The sequence below is a fragment of the Lissotriton vulgaris genome, chromosome 12 (assembly GCF_964263255.1).
Source record: "Lissotriton vulgaris chromosome 12, aLisVul1.2, whole genome shotgun sequence".
NCBI classification, from domain to species: domain Eukaryota; kingdom Metazoa; phylum Chordata; class Amphibia; order Caudata; family Salamandridae; genus Lissotriton; species Lissotriton vulgaris.
The window spans coordinates 609146072-609172677 of record NC_141700.1 but is presented as its reverse complement, the minus strand read 5'-3'; the positions used below and the strand labels follow the sequence as shown (position 1 = coordinate 609172677).

The 26606-nt window shown below is 45.3% G+C and overlaps 1 protein-coding gene and 1 pseudogene across 2 annotated transcripts in view; one reads left to right on the top strand and one right to left on the bottom strand.

Moving 5' to 3' along the window:
• The window catches only part of DHX38 (DEAH-box helicase 38), a 1070683-nt gene that overhangs the window by 602900 nt on the left and 441177 nt on the right, over positions 1-26606 (bottom strand). The gene's annotated exons all lie outside the window — the stretch shown is intronic.
• LOC147677842 (zinc finger and BTB domain-containing protein 37 pseudogene) lies at positions 9330-10241 on the top strand (annotated as a pseudogene).

Below are 26606 nucleotides of genomic sequence, written 5' to 3'. Positions count from 1 at the left end.
GATGTTTTGGCTGTGGTCTGGCCTCTCCTTCTGCCCCGTGATCTGCCGTGGCCAAACCCTAAAAAAGGCTGCCCATTAAAGTTGGTGGGGAAGGCAGGTGGAAAATTAGGAGGGAAGGGACCCATAGGTGGTTGAAACGAGTTCTGTTGGTTGGGAGGGAAACCAGGAACCCCGTACTGCCAGGGGTTCGGTGGCCACCAATGCTGTGGTCCTTGATTGTGTTGGTTGCCCCGCCAGAATTGATTAAAGTTCCTCTTGCCTCGACCCCTGCTTGGTCTAAATTGGTTTTCACTGCTAGAGTCACTACCCGAGGTGTTGCCATCTGAATCAGAAGTACCATAGTTGGAACTGGTTTTGCGATTATTAGAATTGTAAACGGGCGGAGCATAAGACTCGCTGGTATAAGGATACACCCGTTCAAGTTTGAATTTCTCAAGATCCTTCTTGAACTTTTCCATTTTGGTGAATAGGATATGATCCTTGTAATCGCTATTATTTTTATCAGACTCCTCTTTTTTCTTTCGAAAGATTTTGTCAGAGAGGGTAGCCTTGATTTTAGATTCGGTGATCTGAATTTCGACCAAAATGGCATCAGCTGCGGATTTGGAGGTCTTGATAATCAAGATCAGCCAATCCCTCGTGCAACGCCAGCAATCATTGCCCAACTCTTCAGAAACTCTTTGTCTTTTAAGAATAGCCTGGGGGCATTGGTAACTATAAGCCCAGTAGGGGCACAATCATTGCGTAGATATTGGGCCATGATGGTTCCATGTAAGGCTGTTCTGGCCATGGATTTTTTAAGGCCTAAAAGCTTACCCCATTCCTCTTCACTGGTCACAACTGTTTGGGGTGTGATATCTAGTAAGTCCGGAAAGTCGGCCAAAGCCAACTGTAAATCCGCATCGTCAAATGACAGGCCATGATTCTCTGCCATAGTTGCTAGAAAAAGTGTGCTCAGCAATAGACCGTATCTAGGCACTCCACAGAGCGAATAAATTCACCCAGATACGGGTGAATTCGGTGTAGTCTATTCAAGATCAGTACACCAACAAACAAGGGTCCGCAGTCTAGCGACTGCTCACAAATATCCAAACTACATACATTAAAGGGGACCCAAGGGCAATTTAATGACCTGCTCTGAATACACGCCCAACAGACATATACCACAAAAGAGTATCAGAGGGTCAAAAGTACGACAGGCAAATATTGAGGACAGTGAAGGTGAAACGCTCCCACTAGCCATATAACTGGAAAAGAGATGGTATTAGAAGTGCCAGATCAAGATCGGTATCTGGTCTCTGGCACCCATCAGTCACCACTCGGAACCGCCCTTCATCATTTGGGGCTCCGAGGACCAACACTGTACTAGATCTTGTTTCTCTAGCAGAAAGAAATTAGCCTTCCTGTTAGTCAGTATATGTTGGTATTAGGGTCAGAAACGCGTGTGTCGGTAGAGTAACTGACGGGGTAAAAAGAGTGTGCAGTGCAAGGGAATACCAAGAAAGTAAAGAGGGTGAATAAAATTGGTTTAAGGAGCAACAAAATAATTTTAATAGGGTATAGCTCCTACCACCAATGTTAAAAAATAGCCAAGACAGGGAAAACTAATAAGCTGTCTAGTGATGTAACGTGGTCGACATGTTTCAGCAAATCCGGCCAATAGCCTTGCTTTCTTCAGGACCTTAGATATACCGCTACTGCAAACAGAAAAAACCCCAAATGTGACAAAAGTGTTTAAAAGTGAGTGAAAGAATAGTACTGGAACAACATTGATATTTAAATGTCACCTGGACCTCTAGGTATGTTTGTTCCAAGTCTTCTCACACAGTCAGCGATGGACTGAAATAAAAATGCATGGCATGAGCATATCCCTCAGCACCTGTCCAAAATAAGCCTTCTTTTGCACCTGTTGCAGTCATCAACATAGGTGAAGTTCGTGTCTCAAGAATCCGAACAAACACACTGAACGAACTAGTGTATAACAATTGTGGTAGAAATTGAAACTTTTCAAGTTTCACAAAATACTTCTTACCTGGTTAGTGAGAAGTATAGACCTCACCCGACCTCGCTTTAAATCCATGACCAGAACAGCCTTACATGGAACCATCATGGCCCAATATCTACGCAATGATTGTGCCCCTACTGGGCTTATAGTTACCAATGCCCCCAGGCTATTCTTAAAAGACAAAGAGTTTCTGAAGAGTTGGGCAATGATTGCTTGGCGTTGCACGAGGGATTGGCTGATCTTGATTATCAAGACCTCCAAATCCGCAGCTGATGCCATTTTGGTCGAAATTCAGATCACCGAATCTAAAATCAAGGCTCCCCTCTCTGACAAAATCTTTCGAAAGAAAAAAAGAGGAGTCTGATAAAAATAATAGCGATTACAAGGATCATATCCTATTCACCAAAATGGAAAAGTTCAAGAAGGATCTTGAGAAATTCAAACTTGAACGGGTGTATCCTTATACCAGCGAGTCATATGCTCCGCCCGTTTACAATTCTAATAATCGCAAAACCAGTTCCAACTATGGTACTTCTGATTCAGATGGCAACACCTCGGGTAGTGACTCTAGCAGTGAAAACCAATTTAGACCAAGCAGGGGTCGAGGCAAGAGGAACTTTAATCAATTCTGGCGGGGCAACCAACACAATCAAGGATCACAGCATTGGTGGCCACCGAACCCCTGGCAGTACGGGGTTCCTGGTTTCCCTCCCAACCAACAGAACTCGTTTCAACCACCTATGGGTCCCTTCCCTCCTAATTTCCCACCTGCCTTCCCCACCAACTTTAATGGGCAGCCTTTTTTAGGGTTTGGCCACGGCAGATCACGGGGCAGAAGGAGAGGCCAGACCACAGCCAAAACATCAGCACAACCCCAAGTGCAGTTCAACTCACCACCAACAACGAGCTCGACTCGGAACTTTACTGAGCACCACGGCCAGGAACAAAGAACAAACCCCCACGGAGACAGCATCGTGATCAATCTGAGCAGTTGCACTCTCACCCAGATTGAACAAACGGCCCTCAATAGAGGCTTGGGTTTTGTTCCCACATATCGGAATGAACACTTTGAAACCCGATTAGAACTGGCTAAATTCATCAGAAAGGTGCGACTACACTTCTTTTTCATTGATAAAGAGAAATCAGACCAAGAGGAAGCAATGACCAACACTGGACTAAGACCCAAATCGACCTTCAATCCACCCACTCATCTTATGCCAGCTAACGTCTTGGCTTTTGAACAGGCTATTGAAAGGGACATCGATGAGCTGTTCAAACATGATGATAAAACATTCTGCAATCTCCCTAAAGCTGAGCACCAGGCCCTCAAATCTTTATCAGCTGACAAGTCGATAACTGTAAAACCAGCCGATAAGGGTGGGGCCATCGTCATCCTCGACACTGAGACGTACAGAGCCGAATGCCTTCGGCAACTGAGCGATGCAAGATCTTATCGCCTCTTGGATCAGGATCCCACGGCAGACCTACAAAGGACGATTCGAAATATGACAGAAGAGGCACTTAATGAAGGATGGGTAACTGAGTCAGAGGCCAGATTCCTTAACACTGAACATCCAGTGACCCCTTACTTCTACATTTTACCGAAAGTGCACAAGGAGAAACGCCCGCCACCAGGTAGACCTATCATCTCGGGCATTGGGTCTATCTTAGAACCCCTGTCCACGTTTGTTGACCACTTTCTACGCCCTATGGTCCAAACAATGCCCACCTACCTTAAAGATACCACTGACGTCTTACGTCTACTGCCGGACCTGGACTTTGACATCACTACTGACCTGCTGGTCTCGTTCGATGTAGAGGCTCTATACACCTCCATACCTCAGGACGAAACCTTGGAAGTCATTCATTCCCTACTTGACACCACCGAGAGAGACACCATCACTCCGGTACATTTTATTATGGCCTGTGCTACCTTAGCCATGAAGAAAAATTTCTTCAAGTTCGAAGACAATATATACCTACAAGTGTCTGGAACCAGTATGGGGAGCGTTTATGCCCCCAGCTTGGCAAACCTCTACGTACACTACTTCGAACAACGGTTTGTCCTGAATGAGTCCAACCCATACTTTGAACAGATAAGAACTTGGAAACGATATATCGACGATATATTGGTGATATGGCGGGGCTCCAGAGATAGTTGCCAGGACTTCTTGGGATGGCTGAACAGCAGAAATGCTTTTTTACGCTTTACCATAGAGATTGGCGATAACAGTTTGGCCTTTCTTGATCTGATGATTAAGGCCACTGCTACGGGATTGCAGTCCGAGTTGTATAGAAAGCCTATGTCCAGAAACTCCCTTTTGTTGTACGACAGTCACCATCCTAAGTCCTTACGGGACAATCTGCCATTTGGGCAGTTTCTGCGGGTCCAAAGAAACTGTTGCACGGACACTGCCTTCAGGACACACTCCACTGCACTTAAAGACCAGCTAGTCAAAAGGAAATATCCTCCCCGTCTGGTACACCGTGCCATGAAACGGGCCAGCAACAACAACCGGGCAGCATTGTTGGAATCTACCACTCCAAAAGCACCTCTTGAAAGGCTGACCTTTGTACATACTTTTGGTACATTGTCCCATAGTATCAACAAGCATTTACAATGCAATGGTTTCGCCTTTGGAAAAGTTAGAGTTATTGGCATTGCTCATGACATTTCTTTTTTTTTTTTAACTTATAAATAAATGGCATTGTTATTTACATTGCCAACAGCTCTCTCAGCCCACACAGCCCTCACAGCCCACACAGCTCTCACAGCGCACATAGCCCACACAGCCCACACAACTCTCACAGCCCACAAAGCTCTCACAGCCCACACAGCTCTCACAGCCCACACAGCTCTCACAGCCCACACAGCTCTCACAGCCCACACAGCTCTCACAGCCCACACAGCTCTCACAGCCCACACAGCTCTCACAGCCCACACAGCTCTCACAGCCCACACAGCTCTCACAGCCCACACAGCTCTCACAGCCCACACAGCTCTCACAGCCCACACAGTTCTCACATCCCTCACAGCTGTCACAGCTGTCACAGCCCTCACACTTAAGTTTTTAAGGCACTCCTGATGCAGCAATATTTTACCTGAAAATCCCGAAAGCATGGAGTGTGATAATTTCCGGTTATGGTGTTACCCTTCCATTAGGAGACTGCCCTGAGGGTTTTAGAGTTATTGCTGAAATTGTTATTTTTACATTTCAGCATTTGCCTTCGACACTCAGGGCTATATTACATGGACACACTTTGCCAGGTCTTACCTAGTGAAAAGTGTCCTTGAATAAGAATCAAGATTCCGCCTTTTAATTGTAGCTCTATATGTACATATTGTATTTCAATTTATTGCTCTCAATATCTTCCTGTATCTTTTTACTCGGCTGAGAGGATGTCATTATCAAACCTATGTAGAGACACAATGACTACAGCATTAGGAGTAACCTAAAAATCAAAAGAAAAGTTTGATTCGCTTTCTAAAAGTCAGTGTGTGAAACACAACAGGCCTGAAAGCACTCGTCTGTGAGGTCACTACCTCTTCCAGGCTCATCACAGGTGAGTAATGTTCAACACTGCCAACACTGCGAATGGAAGAAAATAGAAAACCCCTTCCACTCCTAAATCAAAGAACACATTCCTGAATTTCCGATTAAGGAAATTTCACCCGAAAATCAAGACAAGAGCTACACTGCTAAGGAGTACCCGCCTTTTAACTACAGTAAAATGAGCCTGAAATGTTGAGCTCTCAGGGCCATTATATTAAATGTGGCCTTACCAGGCACCTGTCAAAGATGATGAATGGATCAGTGTATTTTTGGAACCCGTCAAAGTTAGATTAATAAGAGAAAGAGTGCAGAGTGTTTGATTACCCATGCTGGCTGAGACACCACTTACATGTAAAATACAGCAGCAGTGGTTCCACACAGGCAGTGGTTCCAGGCAGCTTTGTGTCGGTCAGAATCTAAGAACGAAGCAAGATCGTTCTTAGGAGAGTCCAAGTCCACAAGGGAGGTGGCCAAGCTTGTTCAGCAAACAGCTGAACAAGCTAAACTGCAAGGGGCAGACGGATTGGGTGGTTAAAGGAGGGGAAAACATAATCAACACTTCACTTTTCTGAACAAACATGGATATCAGATACAGTAATTTACACCGGGCAGACAGTTTGGCCACAATGAGGCAAAGTGCAAAGCACACTGGGATAGGAGGTAGACACACACAAACTTCATTGTTTCAACAGAAACAAATAGCTATATAAACAACGCCTTATTCACGTCAAAGAGTTGAAAAAGCTGCAATATTTCATAATAACTAGGACAGCCACAAACACCAATAATGGGACAGTAAAAAGAGCATTAGTGGAGCGAAATGTTGCTGGAGCAGGCAGGCATGATTTGGTTGAAGGAATACACTGAGAAAGACAAGCAATCAATAACACTCGAACAAATAATGCTTACAATAGGAAAGAGAACACAGTAAAGACACTGAGGCATTGTCTACAATGACAACCGAACAGGGATCATTCATGATGGGAAATTTACAACGAGGAAAACAAGTGAAATACAATTACACTAAAATATTCTGAATTAGGACAAGGAAACGCATACACCGGAGTAGGGAGACACAACACTGGACATAGACACACACAAGATTTGTCAATAAAGCATCACTGGGGCAATAATATACTAATAAAGTGACAAGAGACCTAACATTGGACACTGACACTTTTTAGAGTTGCCAGTACAGCAACAGAGGGGCAATGATATACTGATACCAGGATCAGGGGTACACTAACATGGAGACTAGGATAACAGGCATGCAGTTAACATTGGGACCGGACACAGGGATACACTTGCACGTGATCAGGGAACAAATGGACAATGGCACATATAAGAGGGGATATGCCTACACTGGGAGAAGAAGCACATGGATTTATGTACAGGCAATACACAGACACACAGAAAGCAAAAGGTCCCGGGGTACACCCATCATAGAACAGGAGGCACATACTTTGCGTCAGAGAATGAGCAAGGACCTGACAAATCATTGAGAACACAACAGATAATACTGAATAGAAGTGTAGGATTTTGATTTGAGGCAAAAACACTAGAGCAACAAGACAATGGAGCAGAGAACACCAATACTTCAACTAGGGGACATGATATCCCTTTCCAAGCAAGACATGCATCAACTGTGGGCCAGGGAAAACACCACAACAGAATGGAAAAGAACCAACTCTATCACACGCAATGCACTAATAATGAAATAGGGACGGGACAGAAGGAAATCTGCAGCAGTAGAGCAATGTGTAATAATCAGTTGGGGAGGTAAAGTCTTGGTGCAACTGCTCTGCAACTGGACATATCACCAACACAGTTCTCAGTAAACATTAACTATAGCCTGGGCACTGAGTGTTTCTAGTTGTTTGATGTAATCTTGCTTTGCAACGGGACAAAGGTGAGTTGCTAACAGATGAAGGATGAGAATGCAGACTTGGCTGATGCATATAGTCGGTAGTATAGGAAAGTGTGATATAGTAAATCAGACTCTGTCAATAAATTATTTATTAGTAATGTATTGACCTTCCTTAAAACAGTCATCCACGCACCTTAGGGTTTTGGCCATCAGTATTTATTTGGCAGCTTTCTCCATTGTCATGGGCAGTAAAACATTATCTGCTGGTTGTTGATATGGGGCATTTGCAAAAGCCCGGCCTTTCTACTAGTTTCCCACATGGCCAAATATGTGGTTCGTGCTATGTGCATTTGTTGTACGGGTCTGTGAAGTGAAATTAAAAGTAAAGTTTTTAATTTACCAGGTGCGATTTCTGTCCACCTACTCTTGAACCTTCCTCAACAATTAACCAACAATTAAGCTATCACTGTCTAAGTCTTTGTGTATGTCATTGGCTATAAATATCATGGGCCCTACACATGTTATCCCACTTTCTGCTTAAAAATTGAATGAAACCTAAGTTACTGCATACAGTGCTAGAACACGCTAGTGGGTAACCATGTGCTCTTCAAATATCTAAAATAAATTCTTGAAAGCTAATACTGGAATTATGTACCCTGTTGCTTGATGCAAGATATTAACTTTGCTGCTGCATGTGGGTCTGCTTCGAGCACTGAGCTGGATCCTAAGGATGCCTATGACAAGTGACTTCCCCGTAATCAGGCCAGGAGATGAGTAGTGCACCGGCTGCATGTTTTAGAGCATCCTTCGTTTTGAAGCATTTGATGAATATTGAAGATTTAAGCTTTTTCCAGGATTGCTATTGAGCAATCTGATGCCTCGGGCCACGAATCGCTTAAAAAAATATTAGTTACTAAAGGTGAGGTGACTGCAAAATAGAACCCTTTTGTCATAGGCTGGATTTTTTGCAGGCAGTAAAATAAGGATGAGGCGACTATTGCAGATACTAGCGATTGGTTAAGGTTTGTCTGATAAAGATGAATTCAGGCAGTCAAAGGTGGTTCTTGTAGATTTATACAAGGAGATAGGTCTCTTCATTAAAGGGGCACTGGAGCTTCTGCTAACAATCAGAATGCAGAGCTTCATTGACTTCATGACACATTCTAAACATTCTAAGCCAAAGAGTTACATTACCACAGTTTGTGACAAGTGGTTTTCAGAGACACAAGGTAGGAGTTTGATACGTGAGATGCTTTTGCTTTCCTGGCAAAAGATGACAAATTCATGAATGAGGATTTAAACGCCATGGCAGAACGGGCTTCTCTAGGCAGTGTGGTGAAGGGAAACCTGGCCCAAGCTGTTGAATGTTTGGAACTGATGTGTGAAAGGGTGCAGCAGGGTGCAAAAGGCAAGTTGATACGTGAACTTTTAGAAATGCACAGTAATTGTAGACAAACCAATACTGAGTTGTCATATCATTTGGTCCTTGGTTTTCAGTTTGTTTTCCACCCAACTTGATTCAGGTCTTTACGGAGAGGTGTGGTTTTTTTTACATGTGGAACTATTATCTCAAAGTACAGATGTATGCCAGTTCTCCATGAGAATAAGGCAGAATGAGAATCCGAAATGACAAGGTGCCAAGTCTCAGGTGAGTGCCTTGGCGGTCTGTCAGAGGCTGCGAAGAGAGGCGCTGCTATTAAAAACCATCAACCACCTTGCCTAGCTTTGAGCCATTGGAATACATTCACTCTAACCCTATTATCATTGTGTTTTACAGCCCGTTGGAACTGCATCCTACAAGAAGTTTTTAGCTGTTGTTCCCCGAGTAGCTGGATGACTTTTGCTTAAAAGTGTCTCTCTTTTGCTCATATTCCCTTAGGGTTCTGAGCCTGAAACTGGCGTCGCCATGGAGAAGAGTGGGAACATTCAGCTGGAGATTCCCGAATACAGCAATTCGGTTCTGAGCCACTTAAATCAACTGCGCATGCAGGGACGTCTGTGTGACATTGTGGTGAATGTGCAGGGGCAATCGTTCCGTGCACACAAGGTGGTGTTAGCGGCCAGCTCGCCCTACTTCCGTGACCACATGTCATTAAACGAGATGAGTGCTGTCTCCCTCTCTGTCATCAAGAACCCCACCGTGTTTGAACGTCTCCTATCCTTTTGTTACACGGGCCGTATCTGCCTGCAGCTGGCGGACATCATCAGTTATCTGACTGCTGCCAGTTTCCTGCAGATGCAGCATGTCATTGACAAATGTACGCAGATTCTGGAGGGCATCCACTTCAAAATTAGCACTGAGGACACAGAGCAAGAACTTAGTCACCCAAAACCTGCAGAGCGACTGCCTGATTCTCACCGAGTGAGCCAGAGCTTGAGCCCACGTCACAGCACCCCACGTGGCAGCAGGCATGGTCAGGTCAGCACAGTGCTGGACCTCCGGGAGCTGAGCCCCCCCGAGGAGTCCACCAGCCCTCAAATAATTGAACAGAGTTCGGACGCAGAAAGTCGTGAGCCAATATTGCGCATTAACCGGGTAGGACAGTGGTATGTTGAGACAGGGGCGGCGGATCGCAGTGGGCGGAGTGAGGATGATGTGCAAGTAGTTGATGGGATGAGAATCAAGAGTGAGAACATGGAGGAGTGGCTTGGAGTGGAAAACCAGCCATCTGGAGAAGATGGGAGCAGTGCTGAGGAGGTGACGGCTATGGTGATTGATACCACGGGCCATGGATCTGGGAGTCAGGAGAGCTATGGACTGGGGTCATCTGGAATCAAGGTAGCCCGGCCAACTAGCAGTGAAATGGACAGGTGAGTGTGCATTATTTTTTTATTCACACACAATATTGACTTCCTTTTGCAACTGTGTTGTTTAATTTTGATAGAGGAACTATACATCTGCGTTCCTTATACAACTTACTAAAAGCAGTCCACCGCTGGTTGTACGATCGAGTTTCATGTAGCTCGATAACCTAGTAATGTAGTATTTTGATTGGAAAAAATCATGACGCGATTAGACTTTTATTAATTGGACAAGTGTAGAATGGGACCCAGTCCTCAATAGGACTACGTGTGAGTGAGAGAGGACCTGAAATCCGGCGGGGGTCTGACCGGTCAGCACCACGGGCTGCTTCTTCCGCTCCGGGGAAACAAGAGAGTGGATGGGGGCTGGGCAGAAGCGGGAGACCGCCACCCTCGTGAATGAGGCCGGGGGACACCGTTCAGGGGATCCGTGCCGCTGCCGCAGCCGTGTGCACCCTGCGTGCGGAGCCACGCAACACCCGAGCAACACAGCACTCACCGTGGGCGGAGGCGCGGGGCTGCAGCTGTCCTACTCGGCAACACCTGCCCGGCAACGTCCTCCGCTTCTTCCGGGGCTCCCTCCAGGCAGGCCACGGGAGCCCCGCGTGGGCCGCCATACTTCTTGTGGGCCGCCGTCTTCCTTCTTCCCCTGGGCGGCGGGGGGGCGGGCACTTCCGGCCGGCCGCGCTAGGATTGGCCGGCCGGCCGGCTGAAGAAACCTGACGAGGGGGGCGGGCGGGAGAGGACGAGGGGGGCGGGAGAGGACGAGGGGGGCGGGAAAGGACACGGACGTCGGGAGGGAGGAGGGAAACGTGGGGACGGCGGGAGGAGGGAGGACAGCAGCAAGCACGGCCGGCCGGACCAGACACGGGGGCGTTCCCGGCGTCGCGTGACGTCGGCAAAAGCCAAAGAATCTCGGGAACGCCCCCGTGTCTGGTCCGGCATTGACGGACGCCTCTCTGTTCCAATGGCTAGCCTCCATTTATGGAGCTAGCCAATGAAGCAGAGAGGCGGGTTAAAGTCACCCATACTAGAAACTACAGATTTCGCTGGAGGAGGAGCCTAACGGCTCCGCCCCCCAGCGAAACCTAAAAAAGCAGTAAAGAAACGTTGGTCAATCTTAAATTCAGGACCCCACTCTATCCTACAACCGTTGTTCTCTTTTAAGAGAGGACCCAATTTGCGGGACAGAATGGTACATACCAGACCGCTTGATGAGACTCCTAGAGCGGTAGGTACCCTTTGGGATCTACCCCCAGTGTCTGGCCACCACCCCTGTGGCGCATGCCAATCATGTGCCCAAACGTCCAAAACCACAGAGGTTGACATCGGGACTTCTAGGCCCTGGAGGCAGGTGAGGTTCACAAACTGTAACAGTGACAAATTAATCTATCTTATCACCTGTCCCTGTGGGCTTAGGTATGTGGGGATGACCACCCGGAAGATCAAGGTGAGGCTATCTGAACACAGAAGTACCATCAACTGTAACAGACAGGCCACCAAACTCACTACCCATTTTATCATTCAAAATCACTCACCTACGTCATTCAAATGGACAGTCTTGGAGAAACCGTTCATTCCTTCTCACATCACCAACGTGAGTCATTTCCTTCATAAGAAAGAACAGAAATGGGTGTTGAAGCTTGGAACCGATCAAACGGGGTTAAATGATGACATTCCCTGGTCCTCGTTTTGATACTTACTCCTCCTGAGAGATGTATGAAAGATATATGTGGTCATGAGAATCTGTTACAAAACCTTACCTAGCACACAGATCTAGCCGACAATTTTCTATTAACTGTGCTTAAATCATTGGTTTTGATGCTAGCCGTTGGGCTTAGTATCATGACACGTTTCACACTATTCTACATTTGGGCATCGATGTAAGTCTCCTCTGCCTAAGTCAGATCGGTAATTCTGCACAGTGTTTATGTATTGTATTTAGATCTCACCAGGACGTTGGCGCTAGCTCTTGGGCTCAGTCATATCAAATCACTAGTGTTTTAGGCTTTGAAATAAGTCTCCATCGCGGAAACCAAATCGGCAACTTTGCCGACTGTCTAACACATGTTGTTTACATCTCACCATAACAACATCGTGCTAGCGCGTCATTGGATAACCTGCCCGTAGGCATAGCCACTCATATTGCCTGGAACATCACAGACGCCTGACGTACACCATTGGCGCGTCACGTGACCGTTCCGACCAATTGGGGATAGTATGATAAAACCAACCAAAACAAACCGCCGGCACCTCCCCAGACGGCACAGATGCCGCTTAGGAGTACCGACGGTTAGGTGAGTGTTTTTGGTGTTTGTCTGTCGAAACAATGCAATTACAGCACACGTCCCTCTGTAGAGCAGTTTTTCGAGTCTGGCTTGCTTCGTTTCCTCACCGCGAGGCATGCGATGCGTAACTACTCGAATAGAATCAGTCTCGTAAGTGGGGCTCCTTTGTACTCCCAGTTTGTAAGCAGCTTCCTTGAAACTCAGTATAACGATTTCAGACTATGAGCGTACTGGAAGGATTTGTACATCAATGTGCGCTTACAACAGTATTATGACAGCGGTTGATCTATAATCACTATTCCATGAACCCTGCATTGAAAGCGGATACAACATCCTAGATACCGCCCCTTATACTTTGCTAGAATGCGTGCATGCCTTAGTTACATACTGAGGATAGTATTTTACAGCTCATATAGATCTGTTATTGGCACTTCTTGGTGGGTGATTCTAGAATTTGAATTTATTCACCTTTACAGAGCGGTGCTTCACTAAAGTCCTGAGCCGCAGCCAGGTGGGGTGAGGTCTATACTTCTCACTAACCAGGTAAGAAGTATTTTGTGAAACTTGAAAAGTTTCAATTTCTACCACAATTGTTATACACTAGTTCGTTCAGTGTGTTTGTTCGGATTCTTGAGACACGAACTTCACCTATGTTGATGACTGCAACAGGTGCAAAAGAAGGCTTATTTTGGACAGGTGCTGAGGGATATGCTCATGCCATATATTTTTATTTCAGTCCATCGCTGACTGTGTGAGAAGACTTGGAACAAACATACCTAGAGGTCCAGGTGACATTTAAATATCAATGTTGTTCCAGTACTATTCTTTCACTCACTTTTAAACACTTTTGTCACATTTGGTTTTTTTTCTGTTTGCAGTAGCGGTATATCTAAGGTCCTGAAGAAAGCAAGGCTATTGGCCGGATTTGCTGAAACATGTCGACCACGTTACATCACTAGACAGCTTATTAGTTTTCCCTGTCTTGGCTATTTTTGTAACATTGGTGGTAGGAGCTATACCCTATTAAAATTATTTTGTTGCTCCTTAAACCAATTTTATTCACCCTCTTTACTTTCTTGGTATTCCCTTGCACTGCACACTCTTTTTACCCCGTCAGTTACTCTACCGACACACGCGTTTCTGACCCTAATACCAACATATACTGACTAACAGGAAGGCTAATTTCTTTCTGCTAGAGAAACAAGATCTAGTACAGTGTTGGTCCTCGGAGCCCCAAATGATGAAGGGTGGTTCCGAGTGGTGACTGATGGGTGCCAGAGACCAGACACCGATCTTGATCTGGCACTTCTAATACCATCTCTTTTCCAGTTATATGGCTAGTGGGAGCGTTTCACCTTCACTGTCCTCAATATTTGCCTGTCGTACTTTTGACCCTCTGATACTCTTTTGTGGTATATGTCTGTTGGGCGTGTATTCAGAGCAGGTCATTAAATTGCCCTTGGGTCCCCTTTAATGTATGTAGTTTGGATAGCAGTGAGAAAGTGACTCATGTCTGAGTATACCCTGTCCCCGGTAGCTTGTTTCCTTCCTAGTATAAGAATTGGCTTGGTAGTTTGGTTTGCCCTTTTCCCATGATGCACTGGGCCAGGGACAGACTAATTTGCATATAGCCAGGTTCTGAGCTGGGATGGTGCAGTGAGCTAAAGAAACGGTGATGGATAAAGCCCCGATCTTTGGACTGGGTAGGAGTGTTCTGCTTAATTCAGATACTCTGTCCATCACCACCCCCTTTTCTGAATCATTTTGTCCACCATATGCGTGGAAGGGTATACTCAGATGTGAGTCCCTTGCTCACTGCACCATCAGGATTCAAGCAAGCCGGGCCGAAGACGGCTGAAATGCCAGAAACCGGTCCCCGGTAGCTTGTTTCCTTCCCAGTATAAGAATTGGCTTGGTAGTTTGGTTTGCCCTGTTCCCATGATGCACTGGGCCAGGGACAGACTAATTTGCATATACCCAGGTTCTGAGCTGGGATGGTGCAGTGAGCTAAAAAAACGGTGATGGATCAAGCCCCGATCTTTGGACTGGGTAGGAGTGTTCTGCTTAATTCAGATACTCTGTCCATCACCACCCACTTTTCTGAATCGGTCGTTTTTAAGGGGGCATCTCTCAGATGCCCTCTGAGTGCATTTTACATTAACTCTCCCACACTGGCATCAGTGTGGGTTTAAAGTGCTGAGAGGTTTGCTCCCAAACTTCCCAGGTTTCAGTAAAGTAAATATGGAGCTGTGAAGTTTGTGATGACCAACTCCCAGACCATATACTCTTTATGGCTTTATTGCACTTACAATGTCTAAGAATGGACTTATCCCTTGAAATCGGAGGATTCCACACATTTTTTTATTCCTTGATAAACATCTTTCTTTTATTTCTTTATGATTTATTTTCATTGTTCATATCTTGTAAATGTCAAAGTAACTTGCACATCATATCCTCATCAGTGACATAATTCCTTTTTACTCCAATGCATTTCGGGCGAAATCATGTCGCCCTTCATCAGGGAATCAATACTATGAAAACACAAAAAATAATAAAAATAATTATAATTATATTCCAGAGTCTCTATATTTCATGTTTTGTGTGTGCGTAACTTAAAGATTGGTATCCCAATGTGCTTCAGGTATAACACATCCCATTGCCCTTTATCTGCCCGTGCTTCTTACTACCAACTCAATTGCACACATATTCACTTACGTGCCACTGTTCTCCACTAAGCCGTGAAAGTCTGAGAAACATCAATATCACGAAAACTCATAAGTAACTCTCTCTGACCAGTCCCGTAGCTACCAGCACTAATCTAAAACCATTGAGGATATTACGGTTTCCAATGGTGAAACTGACCTGTTTCTAGCTGCCTTGGCGTTTCATTCCGTGTTACTCCGCGTTCTCTAAACCTCCATTCCGGGCGGTAGTCAAGGTTACCAACAAGCTCATCTCCTATACGCTATTGTTCCGCTCACGTGACCGTGGAGCGGAACAAAATACTTCACTAAACTCTTCATGTAAATCCGGCGACGCCCCTCTATTCTATTGCTTCTAAGTCAACCATCATTTGAGGAGGGTTCTAGTTTATTAAAACCCCAAAAATATTTTTCTTCATAAAACAAAGCTAGTCGCACAGGCGATTCGAACCCCTGTTGGTCAATGTAAGAAAAAAACCCACGGTGTGCTATAGTGTAAGTGTAGTGTGTTGTATGATTTACACAGTACAAGGTACTCCATATTGGACTCTGGATTTAAAAATGAGAATAATAACAAATGAGAATAATAACACATTATAGCATATCATATCGCAGGTCTCCTTTCCAGTGTAAGAAAGACAACAGCACATGTTTCCAGTTTGATTTATAAATAACATGACAGTTCACTCCGTTCGTTAAGCCCATTCGGGCTTTGAGTACACAGTCTATGTATCCAATAGTTCTCTCGTTGCAACATATATTTGGTGTTGTCTCTTCCTTCTGTTCTTTCCACTACCTCCAAGACAATATATTGTAATTGGGAAATATTATGTTGAGCCTCCATGAAATGGATAGCTACTGTGGATTTAGTGTTCTTCAACCGTATGTTTGACTTATGCTCTATAAGTCGTGTTTTTATACTTCTTTCCGTCTTCGCAATGTATAATTTTCCGCACGGGCATTTTAGTGCGTATATAACATTCTTGGTATTGCATGTCGCATTGACTCTAATTTTGATTTTGTTTCCTTTCATTGGGTGGTTTATTGTATTACCTCTGATGATGCTGTTACAACTTCCACAACTTAGGCATGGCTTTGTTCCTTTGAATTCTTTGGTTTGAGGTTGACGGTGTTTCAACATTTCTACCCAAGTTCTGAGCTCTAGTGTGAGCAAATATGGGAACTTGATCAAAAGATTGTTGAAAATCAGGTTCAAGCGTTAACATTTTCCAGTGTTTTATGATTATTCTTTTGAAATTGTGACTTTGTGTTGAATATTTTGATACCGCTACTATGCGCGCTTCCTCATGTTTTCTGGACGGTTTCAAAAGAACCTTTCTGTTTATAGCATCCACTTTTTTTATGGCATTGTCTATGATCTCTTTGGGGTAACCTCTATTTGTGAATCTTGTAGCCATTTCCGCCAATGTAGTATTAACCTTTGTGCTGTCTGATGTGATTCTTTTGACTCTTGTCATTTGCGAATACGGTAGGTGTCGTTTTAAACTAGGTTGGTGAAAGCTTGTAAAATGTAACAAATTGTTTCTGTCTGTTTCTTTTCGATATACATTTGTTTCAAAGCCTTTATTGGTGATGGTAATTCTCATATCCAAAAAGGTTACCGTGGATTCTGATATGTCCCAAGTAAGTTGTATACGACTGTCCTCCTTATTGAATTCACATAGGGCTTTTTCCAACAGGATTTTTGAAGATTTCCACATTATAAAAATGTCATCTATGTAGCGTACCATGAATTTGAGATTTTCATTCCATATTGCTTTAGAAAACATATTGGTTTCCTCATAGTTTTGCATAAAAATATTGGCGTACACCGGCGCCGCCGAATTTCCCATGGCTGTTCCTGTGAGTGGTTGAAACCATTGGTCTCCATATTTGAAATAACTTTGATACAAAGTGAATGTCATCAGTTCCATGAGAAATACCTGTAAGTCATGATTCAAATCAGTGTTCAATAGGGCTCTTTCAATTGCTTCCATTCCTAGGTGATGTGGTATTGATGTGTACAGAGACCGAAAGTCTGCTGTGCACATGATTATAGTTTCATTTGGGTCTATGTTGATTTTCTCTAGTTTTAGTAAGAAATCAGTTGTGTCCTTAACATACGTTCTCATACTTCTCACTGTAGGTTGAAGATGTTTGTCAATTAGTTTGCCGATGGGCTCATGTAAACTCCCTCGAGTTGAAACTATTGGCCGCAGAGGTGTCTCATTAGGGACACACCACAGAATCTGTTATTTAGGCGCCCAGGGACGTTGGCCGCCACCTACGGAGCACCCAAAAGTATAACTAACTGCTAAAAACAAGTTGTACACTCATCCCACCAATCATATAGGAATGGACTTAGACACTGTAGGGTTGTAGGGCTCATGTAACTGTACCCTCACCTGTGAGCTAGTCTACCCTGCTAGTATGGTGACATACCTCGACCACAGGCAGTGGGTTGCAGGCATGACAAACAGGGATGTGTGCCATGTCGACTCTTTGCTTTTCTCGGCACCAAAACATGCAGCCTGCAATGGCAGTGTGTGGTTGTTAAGGTGTAGGGTCTCTAAGGGTGGCAAAATAGGTGCTGCAGCCTTTAGAGGGCTTTCCTTGTCACAGTGTCCTTGGTACCAATGGTACCTTGTTATAAGGGGCTTACCTGTAGCCAGAGATGTGCCAATTGTGGGTACAAAGATAGAGTTTTGGGGAAAGAACACCGGCCCTGGGAACCTGACTGGCAGGGACACAGGTCACATCAAGTGCATCACGTGCTAGGCAAAATGTGAGGAAGAACTATGCAAACAGAGGCACTTTCCTCCAGCCACCACTGTAGATCTTTACAGTTCCCTCTGAGATCTGAACCATGTCGGAGAGACTTCCCTTATGCTGTGCCCACTGGAACTTCAGGTCCCACTGTGGAGCTTACATATGCCTTCTGGCATGAGTAACCAGTAGGATGCAGGGTGCCATGAGGCTCAACAGCTTCAGAGTCAGTCGCACCTGAATGCAGGATACAGGCTGAAACAACAGCCTCAGCTTGCACCATGTACCCCCGAATGGGGTCTGGCAGGGTGTGATATGATTTGAATCACTTGTCCTCTTCCAGGGAATACTCATCAAAGTCATAAGCAACCCTCCGTCCTCCCCGGAAGAATACTTAACACAGCAGCTGTTATATGGTTCATCTTCTGAATGTTTTTGTCACCATAAAAAAGACCTGACCTAACTGTCACCTGTTGGGCATGATGGGATTCAGGAGGTCTTGGGGGTCTTAAAGGCATGATACCCGTTTTCTCTGTCATGGTTTTCAATGCAGCCCATTGGCTAACAATTCCTTCCATTCCACCGACTTTTCCTTTTCAAATTAAGGCTAGTTTCACACTTTAAAGTTTCATTTTTCTGCATTGCAGAAATTTTGAAATTTTAGGGTACTACGTACATTGAGGTTTAAACATACATATATTTTATGTGCTTCGGGGTTCCTGCACATGGACGGGACTATTCAGTGCTTATGACTGTTGACTATTCTCCTGGAAGAGAACTAGGATTACAGGTAAGCAATTTATCCTTCTCTTCCAGAGGATACTCATCAATAGTCATAAGCACTAAATAGAGTAGCTAGTCTATCCTGCAACCCCCCCGGACTAATAAAAAACAGTTACTAGCAGCTAAATAGAAAATAAATCAAATGGGTTTCTTAATGAAGATTGCCCTACTTGAGCATCTGCCTGAGTGTCCGAGTCAAGACAATAATGGCAAGCAAAGATATGTATTGATCGCCATGTTGCAGCTTTGCCCTGCAATGGGTACATTTCTGGTTAGAGTAGCAGTGGCGGCCCTACACCTTGTAGAGTGGGCTCTGGGTGTACAAGGAAGGGACATATTGGCTAACTGGTAGATGAGCAGTATACAAGAGACTATCTACCTAGAGATAGATTGCTTGGAAGAAGCTATGCCAGTTCTCATTGGACCATAGTTTACAAACAGATGGTCAGATTGCCTAATATCTTTTGTTGTTTTGTCTTTGTAGAACTTAAGGACTCTAAAGTTTTAACAAGTGTAAATTCCTTTCCGGTGGTGTGGAAGGGTTGGGGAAAAATATGGGAAGAGAAATGGTCTGATTGATATAGAAAACAGAGAAGACCTTTGGCAGAAAACTGTGATGTGTCCTCATGACCAGGCATAGAGCCTGGATTTCACGGACTCTACATGCTGAAGTATAGCAAGTAGGAAAGAGGTCTTCCAAGTAAGGTGTTGTAAGGAAGCTTTGTGTATGGGCTCAAATGTGTTGCCCATTAGCTTTGAGGGAACCACATTGAGCTCCAGAGGAGGAGGAGGTAATCTTACAGGGGGGTATACCTTTTGCAAACCTTCTAGGAAGTCTTTAACTACAGGCATTTGAAAAAAGGAAACCTCTGTGGGAGACTTTCTATTGGTGGTAATGGCGTCCAGATGAACCTTTATCGATGTGGCTCTTTTTAAATGAAAAACTCAATATAATTTGGGCATTTTTTAGGCTCCATTTCTTATTTCTTTAGGTTGCATGTATGTGTGTATGTAATATATATATATATATATATATATATATATATATATATATATATATATATATATATACACACATATACGTTTTTAGGGTACTTCGTACATTATTGAGGGGTAAACATACATATAATTAATATTTAACATGTGCTCCGGGGCCCCCGCGCATGGGCGGGACTATTCAGTGCTTATGACTTTGATGAGTATTCCCCTAGAAGAGAACTAGGTTTATAGGTAAGCAATTTATCCTTCCTTCTACTGAGTAAGCTGCGGCCTGGTTGTTGACTAATGGATGCTAGGACATATTTGGGAAGGCCGGCTAGCAACACAAACACAAGCCTGGTCAAGCATTCTGAACTCTAATTGAGGGTTTGTTTCAGTCACAGAATGATTTGGAATGGGTCTAATTTATTAAGTCTGAAGCTGTGGAATATCATCAATAAATTATTGTCTATGATGAAGCTCATTGACTTGTCAACGATAGCCAACATAGCGAGATACCAAAGGGACTGTACCTTCTCCAAGTGACAGATTGGTCATTTTGAGGTTTTCTGAAGAGTGGCTCAAGGACACCTTTTAATAATTTTTTCTGGTGATCATTAATTCTGGCTATGATTCCTGTGTTTCATTCTCTAGCCTGGATTTAAGATATGCCCTTCGATGGCTGTTGCCTCTTTGCAGAGAAGGCAGATTCAGTACTAGAGCGCTTTAAAACAGCAGAGATACGGCCAGGTCCTTGTGCTTGTCTGTGGCCCATTGCCAACCCCTGTGTGCCTTCTGCCCCTTTCATGTCCACGGAGGGGTCTCCAACCATGTCCTTACTCTCCCAGCCACCACGGTCAACAGGCTTTCAAACCATTTCGTGGCCGAGGGTCCCACAGATAGCGTGGGGCAGGTAGCCAGCGGTCAAGTCAATCCACCACTCCCCTCCAGCAGCCGCTGCCTCCAAGCCTCTTTAGTTTGCCCTGAGACCATCATGGGCACCCAGTGGGAGGCAGGAAACAATATCACCTGCCCCACAGGAGGTTAGTGACATCAGAATGCTGTGTTCTCCAGATCGTCCAAAAGGGCTACTCCCTCCCCCTATGTGAATACCCAAACACCCATGCTATTCACACACGATTGGCTGACAGTGGACCATTTTTCCTTGCTCCATCAAGAAATACAGGCTCTCTTGGCCAAGGGATCCATAAAGGGGGTGTCTGCAACAGAACTTGGTTGTGGTTGGTATTCCCACTACTTTCTGGTGGCAAAGAAGGACTGTGGACTCGCTTCCTATTCTAGATCTGCTCCTTCTCAACCTCTTCTTGAGGAAAGAGAAATTCAAAATGCTCATGCTCGCCCAAGTCCTGTCTGCTTTCGAACCAGGAGACTGGATGGTGGCTTTGAAGTTGCAGGACGCATATTTCCACCTCCCTGTCCTGCCTGCCCACAGACATTATCTGCGGTTCATGGTTGGCCAAGAGCACTTTTAGTTTGCAGTGCTCCCTTTTGGCCTTATCAGTGCCCCTCGTGTGTTCACAGAAGTGATCACGGTGCTGCAGCTCATTTGCAGAGATCTGGGATTCCAGTCCTCCCCTATCTAGACGATTAGCTGTTGAAGGTGGGCTTGCACCAAGGAGTCGTCTCCCACTTTCAGACTATGATGAACCTCCTGCATTTGCTGGGATTCACTATCAACGTGCCAAAGTCACGCCTGACTCCCTCACAGATGCTCCTTTTCATCACAGCCATTCTAGACACAGTGCAGTTTCAGGCTTTTCCTCCTAAGCGGTGTGTCCAGGAGATTCATGCTCAACCATGTTGGATGAGGTCGTTTTGCCCAGATTTCCTGAGCCCTTCCTACTTTAACTCTGCAAACTTGGCCAAGTATAAACCTTTTGGCACTTCACTCTGAGCTGTAGCAATGGCGAGTAGTCACAGGCTTCTCAGGGAGGTTAGTATAGCGGTACAACAGGCTCAGCACTCAACTACATAATAATAGATTGCCCAACCTAGTGCCTAACTTTCAAGAATAGTACTTTTAATACACTCTAGAGCTTAATAATACATACAGATATGCACACTATACACTTTAGTGTCCTTCACTTAGAGCAGTTAACCCCCTTCTCCATCTACTGAACCTGTTTTCCTATTATAGTCCACGGTGCTCCCACGCTGTCGGGTACTTAGGGTGATGAGGCTCAGCTGCATATACTCCTGTACTCTAGAGTATGCATTCAGTCTTAAACAGTGCTCTCTTGGATCTCATCCACATGTCTTTGATAGTCCGTGATGGGGGCTAGTGCTTCCTTGGTCATCCGGCTAGTCGGAGGCTTGCTTCCTCACCAACTCCTCACTTAAGCCCAATCCTGTAGTCTTCTTTGTACTCCTCAGCGGTTGCATCAAAAACTGTAACTGCAGTTGGGTACAGCTGCATATGAGAGCACTAGATCCTCTTTATTGCTAGTCTGGCAGTGCTCCTTGAAGCCCGGCTAACTTGTTTGGGTCTGTATTTGTGCAGTTTAACAAGGCCACACTGGAGTAACAGTGGAGGCCTCACACAGGCGTCTAAGGTACTATGCTGGACCACAGCTTCCGGAGTGATTATATTGTACAGTAGCTGTTGGACAGACTGTAATGTGGGTAGGTGCAGCAGCTGGGGCAACGCTGCAGTTTTACTATTTGGACAGCAGCTCAGGACATTCACCTTTGTGGAGAGATTGTGTGCAGATGTTGATGGATTGAGTGGAAAACATAAACAAAAAAGACAGTAGCTCAATAGAATGTTTAATATGAAAAGATAAAACAACCTTTGGCAAGAAAAGTAGATGACTGTTTAAGACTATTCTAGCTTTGTACACCTGTAAATATACTTACTTCACTGATCCACCTTGTGATTGCAATGAAGAGACGACTTTTCATGAAAGAAGCGTAGGTGAAGTAGAGTACCCTAGCTAAAGGGTGGTCCCATGAGGTGAGTTAGTACAACATGCATCTCGCCTCTCGATGCTGTGGCTACTCTAGGTGGGATTATTCCCTTAAAGCTTTCCATGACAGATCTTAGTACAGGAATTTTGAAAATGGATGTAATTCCCTGTTTTACAAATATGCAGCTACAGCTGTCAAAGTAACTCTTATATATGTATAAACTGTTACAGAATTTTGGAGGTGTAGCAGGAAATTAAACTGATCTTCTACTGACACTGAGATATGGCCTATCTGATGGCTGCCTAGCCTACTCTTTTACTAAGGCATTTAGTTTACTTAAAAACAGCCATACATTCCTCTTGGAACTAAAGATAATCAAACTCTTAATTCCTCAGGTGCAAAGTAACTAGATATTGTGATTTGGGGCATGAGTGGGTATTAATTGTTGCCCCTGATGCTTTCACAGCAGGTCCCTTGTTAGCTGTAGATTCTAGCATGCATTTACTGACATTTCTAACAGGACTGTATATCACAGCTGTTAGGCCCATGTGGGTGCACTGAAAATCATTTTCGTGTACACCGCTCTTATTTAGTGGACTACATAAGGGATCAGTTTGAGTGTGAGAACAATGTATGCAAAGACCTCTAACTAATGTATCCACAAAGCATTTGCTAGTGCCTGTTGGTGTGGAAACCTAGAGGCACAGATTTAGCACTTCTTTGTGTTTGGTGCAAACAGAGACACAATTTGTATTCACTTTCTATATGCAACTCCTGCTGTTTCTGATTAGGAGGCATAATGTACAAGTTACCTACCACCGGTAACCATGCATCTGGTAGAGACATTGTCTAGCCGCAAATACCTTAACTTAGAATATCCTCAGGCGTCAGACTGGATCCGGAATTTCTTTTTGCAGCAGCAGCACTTCTGCGTGCCGGGGGACAGCGCCTCACAACCCCGCCCGACGTTGTACACGGACGTGACGTCAGCGAGGTCATGCAAGTCCCTCCCTGCGGGCTGATGTCAGTTTTCGTCGGAGAAACCTTTCCGCTGCACAACACGGAGCCACCAACAAAACTGTGAAAATATGGGAACAGTGTGCGAAGGATGAAAAATCTGTTAAAAAAAAAAGGCGGATGGTGCAAAACACCATCATAAAAGACAGTATTAGCCACTGTCTCCATATAAGTGAAGTAAAGGCAGAGCAAGCTCTGACAAAGAACCCTGCAAAATAAGCATGGACCTTTCCCACAGGCTGAGTAACAAGGGAAGAATATCTCAACAGACAAAGGTAGATTGCTATTACCACGTAGAACTGTGCCGGGCGACCCGTACGGGGCACAGGAAGAACAACAGTCTACTGCGAGAAGGTATGAAAATAATAGCACTTCTCCTAAGAAAGAGGAAGGCCGAAACACAGCCCAGCAGATCCCCCAGAAGATGACTATAGAGGAGACAATAGCCCTAAGTCAATGGAAAAGGCTGGAGGGAGGGAAGGCAACAGGAGAAGAAGAAGAATCTCCTGATGATGGTGAATCAAAAGACACAGTTTTACAGGAAAAAAGCCACCTGGAGGGAGGCAGCCGCATATGGCAATTTTGAAAAAGGGTGTAACCATGTGAGCACCCTGTAAGCAAACCAATGGCAACTGAAAGGAGAAGCCCATCTGGCAAGGTCCTCGTAGAACAGGGAGGATGGGTGTGCGTTAAGGAATCTGCGGCTAGACAACATCTCTACCAGATACATCGTTACCGAAGGTAAGTAACTCGTACATCTGATGAGGAGGGTCTGCAACAGAAAAACGGAAAGTGCCCGAAGCACTGAGCCGGCAACAGAGCGACGGACTATGGGGAAGGCTGTGGCGGAACAGCTAGGCAGTAATATTAGTAGCTCGAAGAGCAAAAGACAAGGCATCCCAAACTGTCAGAATGGCGACACCATACCCGTATGAGTATCCGATGCATAAACAGCACTAACCATATCCCAGAACAGAGGAGAGAGTCCAGAACGAAGGAGGAAGAAGGACTACTCCCAGCTCAATGGTGCAGAAGCAGACACCAACGAAAGCTAGAGGGTAACATGAAGATATGTAACTAGAGTCCACCAGGCTAGCCCACGCAAAGGAGGCCCGAGAGGCCACATCCAGGAAGCAAAGGGCAAGATGCTAACATTTTAGAAGTACAGGCGGGAACAAAAGGCACGCCAAGTGCACACCTAGCCACCAAAAGGGGTGGCTGGGGCGAACAGCATCACTCGAAGGCACGCTGAAGCGGACCACAACTAAAACATGCACAGAGAAGACAGCCTTGGGGGCAACAAGGCGGCAAAGCTAAAATGAGTATGGAACTGCCTAACCAGGCGGCTTGAAGGCAGAGGTGAGAACTCACCCACAAAATACAGAGAAGCAGGGTGCAGCACCTGGGGTGACCTGCATCAGAGGAGCTGTCCCATAGGCACAGGAGACAGAGTAGGGTGATACCCAGTAAAAAAGACACATCCGAAGGGAGTGGCCGCAGAGGCACCGAAGTGCCAATAGGAACACGCATAACTGGTGAGAAGAACCTCAGATCTCCAGACTCTTCCTCCGACGGAGGAGAAATCCATCCTCCACAGAAGAGTGGGACTGCTTAGTATATGAACACCAAGAAAGAGGCATCGTGTAGCGGGGAGCACTCCAGGGAGTGCAACGCAAGGAACCCTTAATGTGGAAGATGCAGGAAAAGGCACCGAAGTGCACCTAAACGTACAGAAAAGAAACCGCCGTGCAGAACGAGGCATGCTCAAGCACAAGCACTGAATTGCTCCTTGAAACACAGAGACATAGGACCAGACTTCGCAGTAGCGAAGAGAGGTGGAGACGTAGAAAGGGGATACCCCATGGCAATTTGTAGATATAATGTATCTAGCAAAAGGGGGCGACCTATGACCACGCAATTAATGGTCCGTAGGAGGAACCCACCTAGTGCACCCGTGGCAGGAGGTAGCCGCGTTTTGAAATATATTGAAAACCTCCAAAGGAGGCAAAATAGGCACAAATGTAAGGCTGAAGTAAGGCGATACTCATGGCGTATAGGAGATAGCGCCATAAGGCACAACACTGAATACCGTGCAACAGTAAGACAATGGCGTCATTGGATGTAGAGAGTTAAGAGGGGCCTCTTTGCCCGCCTAACGCATAGCAGAGCTATACAATAGCATACAGGTACCCCACTTGGAGTATGGCACATCCCCAGAACCACGGGGGAACACCTCTTAGGACAAACCTTAGTCAGAGGCCCGAACACAAAAAACCTGTGGTACACCGCCACAGAAGGCTTACCGCTAGCATAAAAAATGCACAGTGCAACTGGTGGACGCTGAATAAAAGGATAAGCACCCCAGAACATGTCAAATGGGAGCCTGCGAAATACAGACCTATGGGGGGAGTACGAAAACCCGGAAGGAGGCGCTGAACAGCCAAATCAGCATGGGCATCAAACAAAAGGACCCCATCAAAGGGTAGGTCAACAAGGCATTCCCGGATATTCTCCGGAAAGACACCATCCCGCAACCAAGCAATGCGCTGTAGGGCAACCGAACCAGCCATAGCACGTCCTAAGGAATCTGCAGTATCCACGGCCGAGAGGATTGTAAATTCTGCCAAATCATGGCCATCACGGAGAAGATGAAGGAGGTCAACACGAGCACCCTCAGAAGTGGTCGATAACTGAGACTCTGCAGAGTCCCAAAGGGCAGAAGTAGGCAGAGTCAATACACACACTGTATTTAATGATCGAAGAGCTGCGCTAGTGGAGGCGAAAATATTACGGATCCACGACTCCAGCCATCTGGACTCCCGGGAGGGAGGAAGCAGCAGCTGAGGCAAGGAAGGGAAAGCAGTTTGCAGGACAAACCCCTGAACATCTGGGTGAACTAATAAGCAAATTGGATAA